Genomic DNA, 12,500 nt, shown 5'->3' on the forward strand with positions numbered 1-12,500 from the left:
CGCTCGCGCCCGTCACCTCCCTGCACCCCGCGCGAGGTATCCCTTTTTCTCGCGCGGGCGTGCCCGGAACAGGGCGTTCCCGTCTCTGCGCTTCTCGCAGCAGTTCGGCTACTTCTCCGCGGGCCAGCAGGCAGCGCTTCGCCGCCCGTCCAAACAGCCTCGTCTCCCGTCGGACCGCTCTTTCCCTGCAGGTAATCCCTTCCTGCGGCGGTCGCTTTCTGAGGCGTGACGCTCTACGGCTAGCAGCCGCCGGCCCGCGTTACGTCAGCGCAGGGCGACCCGACTCTGCCGCTTTGCGCGCGGCTGAAGGGTTCGACCCGCTCTCCTCCTCATTCGCAAAGTCTTTCGAGGGATCTTCGGCGTTCCGTACAGAGCCGTCCTCTTTGCCGACACGGTCAAAACGAGTCGCCGGCCGCGCCATCCCCGGGCGCCGGCGCCTCTCTTGATATATGATCCGACCCTCAGACAGACGAACCCAAGGGAAGACCCAAGGGCGCAATGTGCGTTCGAAGAATCAGTGCTCAGTGTGTCCTGCAATTCACACCAAGTCTCGCAGCTGGCTGCGTTCTTCATCGACCCGAGAACCGAGTGATCCACCGCTTAGAGTCGTGCGTTTGGTTTGTTCAAATCCGTACAGTACAACCAGGGTTTTAGGCACCGGGCTTTTCCCCTGGTCTCCAGTCGCAGTTTCGACCGACGTCTTTCGCGCCTCGCAGCCGTCCGTTCGGCATGCTGCGCGTGCCTCAAAGCCAAAGCGAGCAAAGTCTCTCGAAGCTTTTGTGCGATAATGGCTTGCGCGTCACTAATAGGATGACGAGGCATTTGGCAACCACTAAGGCAGAAGTGCTGAGCCGACGCGTGACGCTCCAATTCCGGTCTTCATCAGAGGTGGGTCTTCTTGTGCCTTCTTGGGCACGCCCGCTCCGCCCGCACGGGCCTGACCGCAGAACACCTCGAAGCACCGGCGTTTGCTAGAAATATACATTCTTGGAGCTCTGTGCCACCGTCCTCACGCACCTTTCTGCGATCTGCAGCGACGCTACCCCCGGACTCCAGCAGCGGTTTTTTTTGTTGCTGTTCACACTCAACTGCTGTTCACATCTTTCAAGGCGAGTCATCACCGCCTACCGCTGCTGCACCCTTTTGTAGGGGAGGGGGTTTTCCCAACGCCCCCCGGTCCGGTCGCCCCCGGGTGCGCCATCGTGCTGCTCCCTACTCGACCATTTCGCCACATCATTGCTTCGCAAGGAGACAGGCACCGCCTAGCCGTGGCTACGCAGCGCGTACTTGGAACAAGCCGCAAAGCGGACGTTCATCAGTCTACTCCCGCAATAGGAGCCCACCGGCCACAGTGCCATGGACGGCGTTTCGGTAGCGCACCGACAGACTACTCGAAGGCTGGGAAGGACGAAGCAGCAAGAGAACCCGGCTGCCGCGAATGCGTTCAAAGTGCGGGATTATAATCCCTCGTCCTTTTCGGTCCCGGTGCCTCCTTTCGCGCCGTCGGCGCGGCGTCAGACTCCGCGCCCGCAGTGCGAGACCTTTCGCGCGCGGCCGTTCCCTGGGCCGCGCGCGTCCCGCCGCGTGCGCGTCGCGCAGAAGCGCAGTTTCCCAGCCAGCGAGCCGCGGTTCCTCTCGTACTTCGCAGCAGCCGCCGCCGTTCCCTTGGCAGCGGGCAGGCCTTTCCCTCGGCCCGCCTACCGACTGGTGGTCGCAACACGACAAAGCCAGCGAGCCGCGGTTCCTCTCGTACTTCGCAGCAGCCGCCGCCGTTCCCTTGGCAGCGGGCAGGCCTTTCCCTCGGCCCGCCTACCGACTCGTGGTCGCAACACGACAAAGCCAGCGAGCAGCGTTTCCTTTCGTACTTCGCAGCAGCCGCCGCCGTTCCCTTGGCAGCGGGCAGGCCTTTCCCTCGGCCCGCCTACCGACTCGTGGTCGCAACACGACAAAGCCAGCGAGCAGCGTTTCCTTTCGTACTTCGCAGCAGCCGCCGCCGTTCCCTTGGCAGCGGGCAGGCCTTTCCCTCGGCCCGCCTACCGACTCGTGGTCGCAACACGACAAAGCCAGCGAGCAGCGTTTCCTTTCGTACTTCGCAGCAGCCGCCGCCGTTCCCTTGGCAGCGGGCAGGCCTTTCCCTCGGCCTGCCTACCGGCTCTGTTTGCGCCTCTTCGACGGTTGTCGACAACCGAAAGCCCACCATGAGTGGTGCGTTACGCCGTTCAAACCTGCGGATACAGCCCGTCCGACTTTCCCTTGGTGACGGAGCTCCGCTGGGCGCAACAGTTTGTGCAGAGAAGCGGCTTCAGAATCTCGCAACTCCGCGGTTGAGGCCTTCCCCCGCTTATAAGTGGGGGCGGCGCCGGGTGTGACAAGCACAATCCGGTAATGATCCTTCCGCAGGTTCACCTACGGAAACCTTGTTACGACTTTTACTTCCTCTAAATGATCAAGTTTGGTCATCTTTCCAACAGACCGGCGCAACCGAAAGGCCGCGCCGGACATCGGTCCGAAGACCTCACTAAATCATTCAATCGGTAGTAGCGACGGGCGGTGTGTACAAAGGGCAGGGACGTAATCAACGCGAGCTTATGACTCGCGCTTACTGGGAATTCCTCGTTCAAGGGGAACAATTGCAAGCCCCTATCCCAATCACGAAAGAAGTTCCACGGGTTACCCAGTCTTTTCAGACAGGGATAAAGACACGCTGCTTCCTTCAGTGTAGCGCGCGTGCGGCCCCGGACATCTAAGGGCATCACAGACCTGTTATTGCTCTGTTTCGTGCGGCTAGGAGCCGCTTGTCCCTCTAAGAAGGTTGTAAGGTGCTGGGAACCCCGCACCTATTTAATAGGCTAGAGTCTCGTTCGTTATCGGAATTAACCAGACAAATCGCTCCACCAACTAAGAACGGCCATGCACCACCATCCACCGAATCAAGAAAGAGCTCTCAATCTGTCAATCCTCCCAGTGTCCGGGCCGGGTAAGTTTTCCCGTGTTGAGTCAAATTAAGCCGCAGGCTCCACTCCTGGTGGTGCCCTTCCGTCAATTCCTTTAAGTTTCAGCTTTGCAACCATACTTCCCCCGGAACCCAAATACTTTGGTTTCCCGGAAGCTGCCCGCCGAGTCATTTGAGTAACTCAGGCGGATCGCTGGTTGGCATCGTTTATGGTCAGAACTAGGGCGGTATCTGATCGCCTTCGAACCTCTGACTTTCGTTCTTGATCAAAGAAAACATTCTTGGCAAATGCTTTCGCAGTAGTTCGTCTTGCGACGGTCCAAGAATTTCACCTCTAGCGCCGCAATACGAATGCCCCCGTCTGTCCCTCTTAATCATTACCCCGTATTCCAAAAACCAACAGAACAGAAACGGGGTCTTGTTCTATTATTCCATGCAAGTTTATTCAGGCGACTCGCCTGCGTTGAGCACTCTAATTTTTTCAAAGTAAAAGCGCAGGCCACCTCGAGACGCACCAATGAAGGGCACCAAGAGAGGACCGGCATGATGTTCAGTCCGAGCCGTCGCATCGGGTAGATGCACTACTCGTCTGGAACTGAGATCCAACTACGAGCTTTTTAACCGCAGCAGCTTTAGTATACGCTATTGGAGCTGGAATTACCGCGGCTGCTGGCACCAGACTTGCCCTCCAATTGATCCTCGTTAAAGGATTTAGAGTGTACTCATTTCAATTACGGGGCCTCAAAAGAGTCCCGTATTGTTATTTTTCGTCACTACCTCCCCGTGCCGGGAGTGGGTAATTTGCGCGCCTGCTGCCTTCCTTGGATGTGGTAGCCGTTTCTCAGGCTCCCTCTCCGGAATCGAACCCTGATTCTCCGTTACCCGTAACAACCATGGTAGGCAAGTAACCTACCATCGAAAGTTGATAAGGCAGACACTTGAAAGAAACGTCGCCGGCTCATGGCCATGCGATCAGCACAAAGTTATCCAGAGTCACCACAGAGTACGGGCAGAGCCCGATGGGTCTTGGTCTAATAAAAGCGCCCGTCAGCCAAAGGCCTTCAGGCTCAATGCATGTATTAGCTCTAGAATTGCCACAGTTGTCCAAGTAGAAAGAAACGATCTAAGGAACCATAACTGATTTAATGAGCCATTCGCGGTTTCGCCTTATTTCGGCATGTACTTAGACATGCATGGCTTAATCTTTGAGACAAGCATATGATTACTGGCAGGATCAACCAGGTATGATGCATAGGCATTCCCTTTTCGCCCCAGAAGGGTGCCTCGTCGCCGCCGATAGGGCCGCCATAAACCCCCAGCGCGCGACGCATCTTTTTCGCGGCAGCTTGCGCTGCCCGTGCATCGTTCGAGCTCGCTGCGGCATCCGACCCGTAGGTACGGCAATCGCCACGCGGCAAGAGAGCACGTGTGCCTTTAGGCAAAGCATTTGTAACGCGCCCACCAGTGCGCACATCGGCCTCTAGGGCCGCAGCATTAGGCAACTGGACGGCGCTTGCTGCGTAGCCGAGACGGCCAAGCCGCCAGACGACGGGACACGCCCGCGTCTTCGGCGCGCTCGCACGGAATCGAGTCCGGGTAGCACGGAACACACCTCGTAAAACGTGGAAACAGCGTCGTCCGACAACCAGCCCCTATCGCAGACGCGGATGAGGCTGCAGACGAATGCCGTGGGGTCCGAGGGACGGGGACACGCTGGGCACGAGGCCGCATATCAGACCCGGTCACGGCGCGCACACGCGGGCGCGCGCCGCCGACTGCTCCACTGGGACCCCCATATAATAGCAGCGATAAGTACCCAGACCTCCGTGGGTGAGTAAATCGCCGTACTCGTGCCACTTTCGCCGCAAGGGCCGCACAAATCGTGCGCGCTTTGCCGCGGCATCACAACGCCGCGCTTCCGCGGCGCCCCGCACGAGCCGTACTCGTGGACATAGCCGTCGGGCGAACCGCCGTACTCGAGGCGCGTTCGCCGCAAGAGCCGCTCAAATCGTGCGCGCTTTCCTGCGGCATCGCACGAAAGCGCTGCCCCGGCGCCCCGCACGAGCCGTACTCGTGGACATTGTCATCGGGCGAACCGCCGTACTCGAGGCGCGTTGGCGGCAAGACCCCCACAAATCGTGCGCGCTTTGCTGCGGCATCGCACAAAAGCGCATCCCCGGCGCCCCGCACGAGCCGTACTCGTGGACATAGCCGTCGGGCGAAGCGCCGTACTCGAGGCGCGTTCGCCGCAAGAGCCGCTCAAATCGTGCGCGCTTTCCTGCGGCATCGCACGAAAGCGCTGCCCCGGCGCCCCGCACGAGCCGTACTCGTGGACATGGTCATCGGGCGAACCGCCGTACTCGAGGCGCGTTCGCCGCAAGAGCCGCTCAAATCGTGCGCGCTTTCCTGCGGCATCGCACGAAAGCGCTGCCCCGGCGCCCCGCACGAGCCGTACTCGTGGACATGGTCATCGGGCGAACCGCCGTACTCGAGGCGCGTTCGCCGCAAGAGCCGCTCAAATCGTGCACGCTTTCCTGCGGCATCGCACGAAAGCGCTGCCCCGGCGCCCCGCACGAGCCGTACTCGTGGACATAGCCGTCGGGCGAACCGCCGTACTCGAGGCGCGTTCGCCGCAAGAGCCGCTCAAAACGTGCGCGCTTTCCTGCGGCATCGCACAAAAGCGCTTCCCCGGCGCCCCGCACGAGCCGTACTCGTGGACATTGTCATCGGGCCAACCGCCGTACTCGAGGCGCGTTGGCGGCAAGAGCCCCTCAAATCGAGCGCGCTTTGCTGCGGCATCGCAAAAAAGCACTTCCGCGGCGCCCCGCACGAGCCGTACTCGTGGACATTGTCATCGGGCGAACCGCCGTACTCGAGGAGCGTTCGCCGCAAAAGCCACTCAAATCGTGCGCGCTTTGCTGCGGCATCGCACAACCGCGCTTCCGCGGCGCCCCGCACGAGCCGTACTCGTGGACATAGCCGTCGGGCGAGCCGCCGTACTCGAGGCGCGTTCGCCGCAAAACTCGCATAAATAATGCACAAACTCATGAAAATCACATCTGCCGAGGCCGCCTAAAGCCCGAATTCACCTCCCGGGCGTCGAGAGGTCCGTTTCGGACTTTGCTGACAAAGCGGACGCTTTACTGTTTCGCGTCTGCCTAGGCGGTATGCCCCCTTATATATGCAGCGATAAGTACCCAGACCCCCGCGGGTCATAAGCGCGTCTACCGGAGCGGGCTTCAAACGAACGTAACTCTGCCTTCCGTTGCGCGAAAGGGACGGGAAAGGTCTCAAAATATTCGCCTTTCTCAGCCCCACACGCGGAACTAAAAATTGAGCGGCTGCGCCCACGGGAACGGCCGTGAACATTCGAAAAGGCGGCCCCTTGCGAACCTGGTCAATCACCCGCTGCTCCGGCTACAGTGGAAGCAGCGGGTCGAGGAGGACTGCACAAGATGGGCGGCAGCGCGGCCGACACGTGGCGTAAATTTCGTCTCGTTCCGCCAGGTGAAAGTGCCTTTAAATATTCGAAAACCGTTTACCGCGTCCGCCGGGGAGGCAACCGCGTCTGCCTAGGCGGGACCGCGTCTGCCTAGGCGAGCTTCAAACGAGCGTAACTCTCACTTGCGTTGCGCGAAAGGGACGAGAAAGGTCTCAAAATGCTCGCCTTTCTCAGCCCCACACGCGGATCTAAAAATGGAGCGGATTCGTCCACGGGAACGGCCGCGAAGATTAGAAAAGGCGGCCCCTTGCGAGCCTGGTCAATCACCTGCTGCTCCGGCTACAGTGCAAGCAGCGAGTCCGCGATAACTGCACAAGATGCGCGCCGGCGCGGCCGAACCGTGGCGTAAATTTCGTCGCGCTCCGCCAGTTCAAAGTGCCTTTAAAAATTCGAAGACAATTTACCGCGTCTGCCTAGGCGGGACCGCGTCTGCCTAGGCGAGCTTCAAACGAGCGCAACTCTCACTTGCGTTGCGCGAAACGGACGGGAAAGGTCTCAAAATGTTCGCCTTTCTCAGCCCCACACGCGGATCTAAAAATGGAGCGGATTCGCCCACGGGAACGGCCGCGAAGATTAGAAAAGGCGGCCCCTTGCGAGACTGCTCAATCGCCCGCTGCTCCGGCTACAGTGCAAGCAGCGGGTCGGCGATGACTGCACAAGATGCGCGCCGGCGCGGCCGAACCGTGGCGTAAATTTCGTCGCGCTCCGCCAGTTCAAAGTGCCTTTAAAAATTCGAAGACCGTTTACCGCGTCCGCCGGGGAGGCAACCGCGTCTGCCTAGGCGGGACCGCGTCTGCCTAGGCGAGCTTCAAACGAGCGTAACTCTCACTTGCGTTGCGCGAAACGGACGGGAAAGGTCTCAAAATGTTCGCCTTTCTCAGCCCAACGCGCGGAACTAAAAATGGAGCGGATTCGCCCACGGGAACGGCCGCGAAGATTAGAAAAGGCGGCCCCTTGCGATACTGGTCAATCGCCCGCTGCTCCGGCTACAGTGCAAGCAGCGAGTCCGCGATGACAGCACAAGATGCGCGCCGGCGCGGCCGAACCGTGGCGTAAATTTGGTCGCGCTCCGCCAGTTCAAAGTGCCTTTAAAAACTCGAAGACCATTTACCGCGTCCGCCGGGGAGGCAACCGCGTCTGCCTAGGCGAGCTTCAAACGAGCGTAACTCTCACTTGCGTTGGGCGAAAGGGACGGGAAAGGTCTCAAAATGTTCGCCTTTCTCAGCCCCACACGCGGATCTAAAAATGGAGCGGATTCGCCCACGGGAACGGCCGCGAAGATTAGAAAAGGCGGCCCCTTGCGAGACTGCTCAATCGCCCGCTGCTCCGGCTACAGTGCAAGCAGCGGGTCGGCGATGACTGCACAAGATGCGCGCCGGCGCGGCCGAACCGTGGCGTAAATTTGGTCGCGCTCCGCCAGTTCAAAGTGCCTTTAAAAACTCGAAGACCGTTTACCGCGTCCGCCGGGGAGGCAACCGCGTCTGCCTAGGCGGGACCGCGTCTGCCTAGGCGAGCTTCAAACGAGCGTAACTCTCACTTGCGTTGCGCGAAAGGGACGGGAAAGGTCTCAAAATATTCGCCTCTCTCAGCCCAACACGCGGAACTAAAAATTGAGCGGCTGCGCCCACGGGAACAGCCGCGAAGATTAGAAAAGGCGGCCCCTTGCGAGCCTGGTCAATCGCCCGCTGCTCCGGCTGCAGTGGAAGCAGCGAGTCGGCGATGACTGCACAAGATGCGCGCCGGCGCGGCCGAACCGTGGCGTAAATTTCGTCGCGCTCCGCCAGTTCAAAGTGCCTTTAAAAATTCGAAGACCGTTTACCGCGTCCGCCGGGGAGGCAACCGCGTCTGCCTAGGCGGGACCGCGTCTGCCTAGGCGAGCTTCAAACGAGCGTAACTCTCACTTGCGTTGCGCGAAAGGGACGAGAAAGGTCTCAAAATGTTCGCCTTTCTCAGCCCAACGCGCGGAACTAAAAATGGAGCGGATTCGCCCACGGCAGCGGCCGCGAAGATTAGAAAAGGCGGCCCCTTGCGAGCCTGGTCAATCACCCGCTGCTCCGGCTACAGTGCAAGCAGCGAGTCCGCGATGACAGCACAAGATGCGCGCCGGCGCGGCCGAACCGTGGCGTAAATTTGGTCGCGCTCCGCCAGTTCAAAGTGCCTTTAAAAACTCGAAGACCATTTACCGCGTCCGCCGGGGAGGCAACCGCGTCTGCCTAGGCGGGACCGCGTCTGCCTAGGCGAGCTTCAAACGAGCGTAACTCTCACTTGCGTTGCGCGAAAGGGACGGGAAAGGCCTCAAAATGTTCGCCTTTCTCAGCCCCACACGCGGATCTAAAAATGGAGCGGATTCGCCCACGGGAACGGCCGCGAAGATTAGAAAAGGCGGCCCCTTGCGAGCCTGGTCAATCACCTGCTGCTCCGGCTACAGTGCAAGCAGCGAGTCCGCGATAACTGCACAAGATGCGCGCCGGCGCGGCCGAACCGTGGCGTAAATTTCGTCGCGCTCCGCCAGTTCAAAGTGCCTTTAAAAATTCGAAGACCATTTACCGCGTCCGCCGGGGAGGCAACCGCGTCTGCCTAGGCGGGACCGCGTCTGCCTAGGCGAGCTTCAAACGAGCGTAACTCTCACTTGCGTTGCGCGAAAGGGACGGGAAAGGTCTCAAAATGTTCGCCTTTCTCGGCCCCACACGCGGATCTAAAAATGGAGCGGATTCGCCCACGGGAACGGCCGCGAAGATTAGAAAAGGCGGCCCCTTGCGAGCCTGGTCAATCACGTGCTGCTCCGGCTACAGTGCAAGCAGCGAGTCCGCGATAACTGCACAAGATGCGCGCCGGCGCGGCCGAACCGTGGCGTAAATTTCGTCGCGCTCCGCCAGTTCAAAGTGCCTTTAAAAATTCGAAGACCATTTACCGCGTCTGCCTAGGCGGGACCGCGTCTGCCTAGGCGAGCTTCAAACGAGCGTAACTCTCACTTGCGTTGCGCGAAAGGGACGGGAAAGGTCTCAAAATGTTCGCCTTTCTCGGCCCCACACGCGGATCTAAAAATGGAGCGGATTCGCCCACGGGAACGGCCGCGAAGATTAGAAAAGGCGGCCCCTTGCGAGCCTGGTCAATCACGTGCTGCTCCGGCTACAGTGCAAGCAGCGAGTCCGCGATAACTGCACAAGATGCGCGCCGGCGCGGCCGAACCGTGGCGTAAATTTCGTCGCGCTCCGCCAGTTCAAAGTGCCTTTAAAAATTCGAAGACCATTTACCGCGTCTGCCTAGGCGGGACCGCGTCTGCCTAGGCGAGCTTCAAACGAGCGTAACTCTCACTTGCGTTGCGCGAAAGGGACGGGAAAGGTCTCAAAATGTTCGCCTTTCTCGGCCCCACACGCGGATCTAAAAATGGAGCGGATTCGCCCACGGGAACGGCCGCGAAGATTAGAAAAGGCGGCCCCTTGCGAGCCTGGTCAATCACCTGCTGCTCCGGCTACAGTGCAAGCAGCGAGTCCGCGATAACTGCACAAGATGCGCGCCTGCGCGGCCGAACCGTGGCGTAAATTTCGTCGCGTTCCGCCAGTTCAAAGTGCCTTTAAAAATTCGAAGACCATTTACCGCGTCTGCCTAGGCGGGACCGCGTCTGCCTAGGCGAGCTTCAAACGAGCGTAACTCTCACTTGCGTTGCGCGAAAGGGACGGGAAAGGTCTCAAAATGTTCGCCTTTCTCAGCCCCACACGCGGAACTAAAAATTGAGCGGCTGCGCCCACGGGAACCGCCGCGAAGATTAGAAAAGGCGGCCCCTTGCGAGCCTGGTCAATCACCTGCTGCTCCGGCTACAGTGCAAGCAGCGAGTCCGCGATAACTGCACAAGATGCGCGCCTGCGCGGCCGAACCGTGGCGTAAATTTGGTCGCGCTCCGCCAGTTCAAAGTGCCTTTAAAAACTCGAAGACCGTTTACCGCGTCCGCCGGGGAGGCAACCGCGTCTGCCTAGGCGGGACCGCGTCTGCCTAGGCGAGCTTCAAACGAGCGTAACTCTCACTTGCGTTGCGCGAAAGGGACGGGAAAGGTCTCAAAATGTTCGCCTCTCTCAGCCCAACGCGCGGAACTAGAAATTGAGCGGCTGCGCCCACGGGAACCGCCGCGAAGACTAGAAAAGGCGGCCCCTTGCGAGCCTGGTCAATCACCTGCTGCTCCGGCTACAGTGCAAGCAGCGAGTCCGCGATAACTGCACAAGATGCGCGCCGGCGCGGCCGAACCGTGGCGTAAATTTCGTCGCGTTCCGCCAGTTAAAAGTGCCCTTAAAAGTTCGAAGACCGTTCACCGCGTCCGCCGGGGAGGCAACCGCGTCTGCCTAGGCGGGACCGCGTCTGCCTAGGCGAGCTTCAAACGAGCGTAACTCTGCCTTGCGTTGCGCGAAAGGGACGGGAGAGGTCTCAAAATGTTCGCCCTTCTCAGCCCAACGCGCGCAACTAAAAACTGAGCGGCTGCGCTCAAGGCGACGGCCGCGAGAATTCGAAAAGGCGGCCCCTTGCGAGACTGGTCAATCACCCGCTGCTCCGGCTACATTGGAAGCAGCGGGTCGGGGATGACTGCACAAGATGCGCGCCGGCGCGGCCGACGCGTGGCGTAAATTTCGTCGCGTTCCGCCAGGTAAAAGTGCCTCTAAAAACTCGAAGACCATTTACCGCGTTCGCCGGGGAGGGAACCGCGTCTGCCTAGGCGGGACCGCGTCTGCCTAGGCGAGACTGTTGAATCGCCCCTATCTCGAGCGAGAATGGCAGGAAAACGACGGGACCGGTGGCAAAAGATTCGCCTGCACACTGACTTCAAATTCGTAGGCTTGAGACATAGGGGCCGGCCGTGAAAAGTTTGAAATGGTCAAAGTCTCCCTGTCGCGAGCGGTTAATCGCCCGCTGCTCCGACCGCAATGTGATGATCGAAAAAGATGCGCCGCAGCGCGGCCGACGCGGCGCTGTAAAATTCGTCGTGCTCCGCCAAAGAAAAGGACCTTTAAAAATTCGAAAACCCCGTACCGCGTCTGCCTAGGCGATACCGTTCAATCGCACGTATCTCGGCCCAGACTGGCAGCAAAGTGACGAGATTGGTAACAAAAGATTCGCCTTTGAACGCCCTACACAGGGAAGGCAAAGTCGCAAACGACTTTCGTCCCGCGTCGGCCGGGGCGAACGCGCCCGAACGGCAAAGTCCGAATAAAGCGACCCCGTCTACCGGGGCAGACGCGCCCGAACGGCAAAGTCCGAAAGAGGCGACCCCGTCTACCGGGGCAGACGCGCCCGAACGGCAAAGTCCGAAAGAGGCGACCCCGTCTACCGGGGCAGACGCGCCCGAACGGCAAAGTCCGAATAAAGCGACCCCGTCTACCGGGGCAGACGCGCCCGAACGGCAAAGTCCGAATAAAGCGACCCCGTCTACCGGGGCAGACGCGCCCGAACGGCAAAGTCCGAATAAAGCGACCCCGTCTACCGGGGCAGACGCGCCGGAACGGCAAAGTCCGAAAGAGGCAACCCCGTCTACCGGGGCAGACGCGCCCGAACGGCAAAGTCCGAATAAAGCGACCCCGTCTACCGGGCCAGACGCGCCCGAACGGCAAAGTCCGAATAAAGCGACCCCGTCTACCGGGGCAGACGCGCCCGAACGGCAAAGTCCGAATAAAGCGACCCCGTCTACCGGGGCAGACGCGCCGGAACGGCAAAGTCCGAAAGAGGCAACCCCGTCTACCGGGGCAGACGCGCCCGAACGGCAAAGTCCGAATAAAGCGACCCCGTCTACCGGGCCAGACGCGCCCGAACGGCAAAGTCCGAAAGAGGCGACCCCGTCTACCGGGGCAGACGCGCCCGAACGGCAAAGTCCGAAAGAGGCGACCCCGTCTACCGGGGCAGACGCGCCCGAACGGCAAAGTCCGAATAAAGCGACCCCGTCTACCGGGGCAGACGCGCCCGAACGGCAAAGTCCGAATAAAGCGACCCCGTCTACCGGGGCAGACGCGCCGGAACGGCAAAGTCCGAAAGAGGCAACCCCGTCTACCGGGGCAGACGCGCCGG

General features: G+C 60.3%; 2 non-coding genes across 2 annotated transcripts; both read right to left on the reverse strand.

Annotated features, from left to right (window-relative positions):
* Window positions 1-455: 455 nt before the first annotated feature.
* Window positions 456-608, reverse strand: LOC149324654 (5.8S ribosomal RNA). Its single transcript, XR_016286789.1, has one exon. It is a non-coding gene; the product is annotated as a 5.8S ribosomal RNA (ribosomal RNA).
* A 1,775-nt stretch (window positions 609-2,383) lies between these two features.
* LOC149324655 (small subunit ribosomal RNA) lies at window positions 2,384-4,198 on the reverse strand. Its single transcript, XR_016286729.1, has one exon. It is a non-coding gene; the product is annotated as a small subunit ribosomal RNA (ribosomal RNA).
* Window positions 4,199-12,500: the final 8,302 nt, after the last annotated feature.

The sequence above is a fragment of the Amblyomma mixtum genome, unplaced genomic scaffold, assembly GCF_055824585.1.
Source record: "Amblyomma mixtum isolate Tamu unplaced genomic scaffold, ASM5582458v1 scaffold_21, whole genome shotgun sequence".
In the NCBI taxonomy this organism is placed as follows: Eukaryota; Metazoa; Arthropoda; class Arachnida; order Ixodida; family Ixodidae; genus Amblyomma; species Amblyomma mixtum.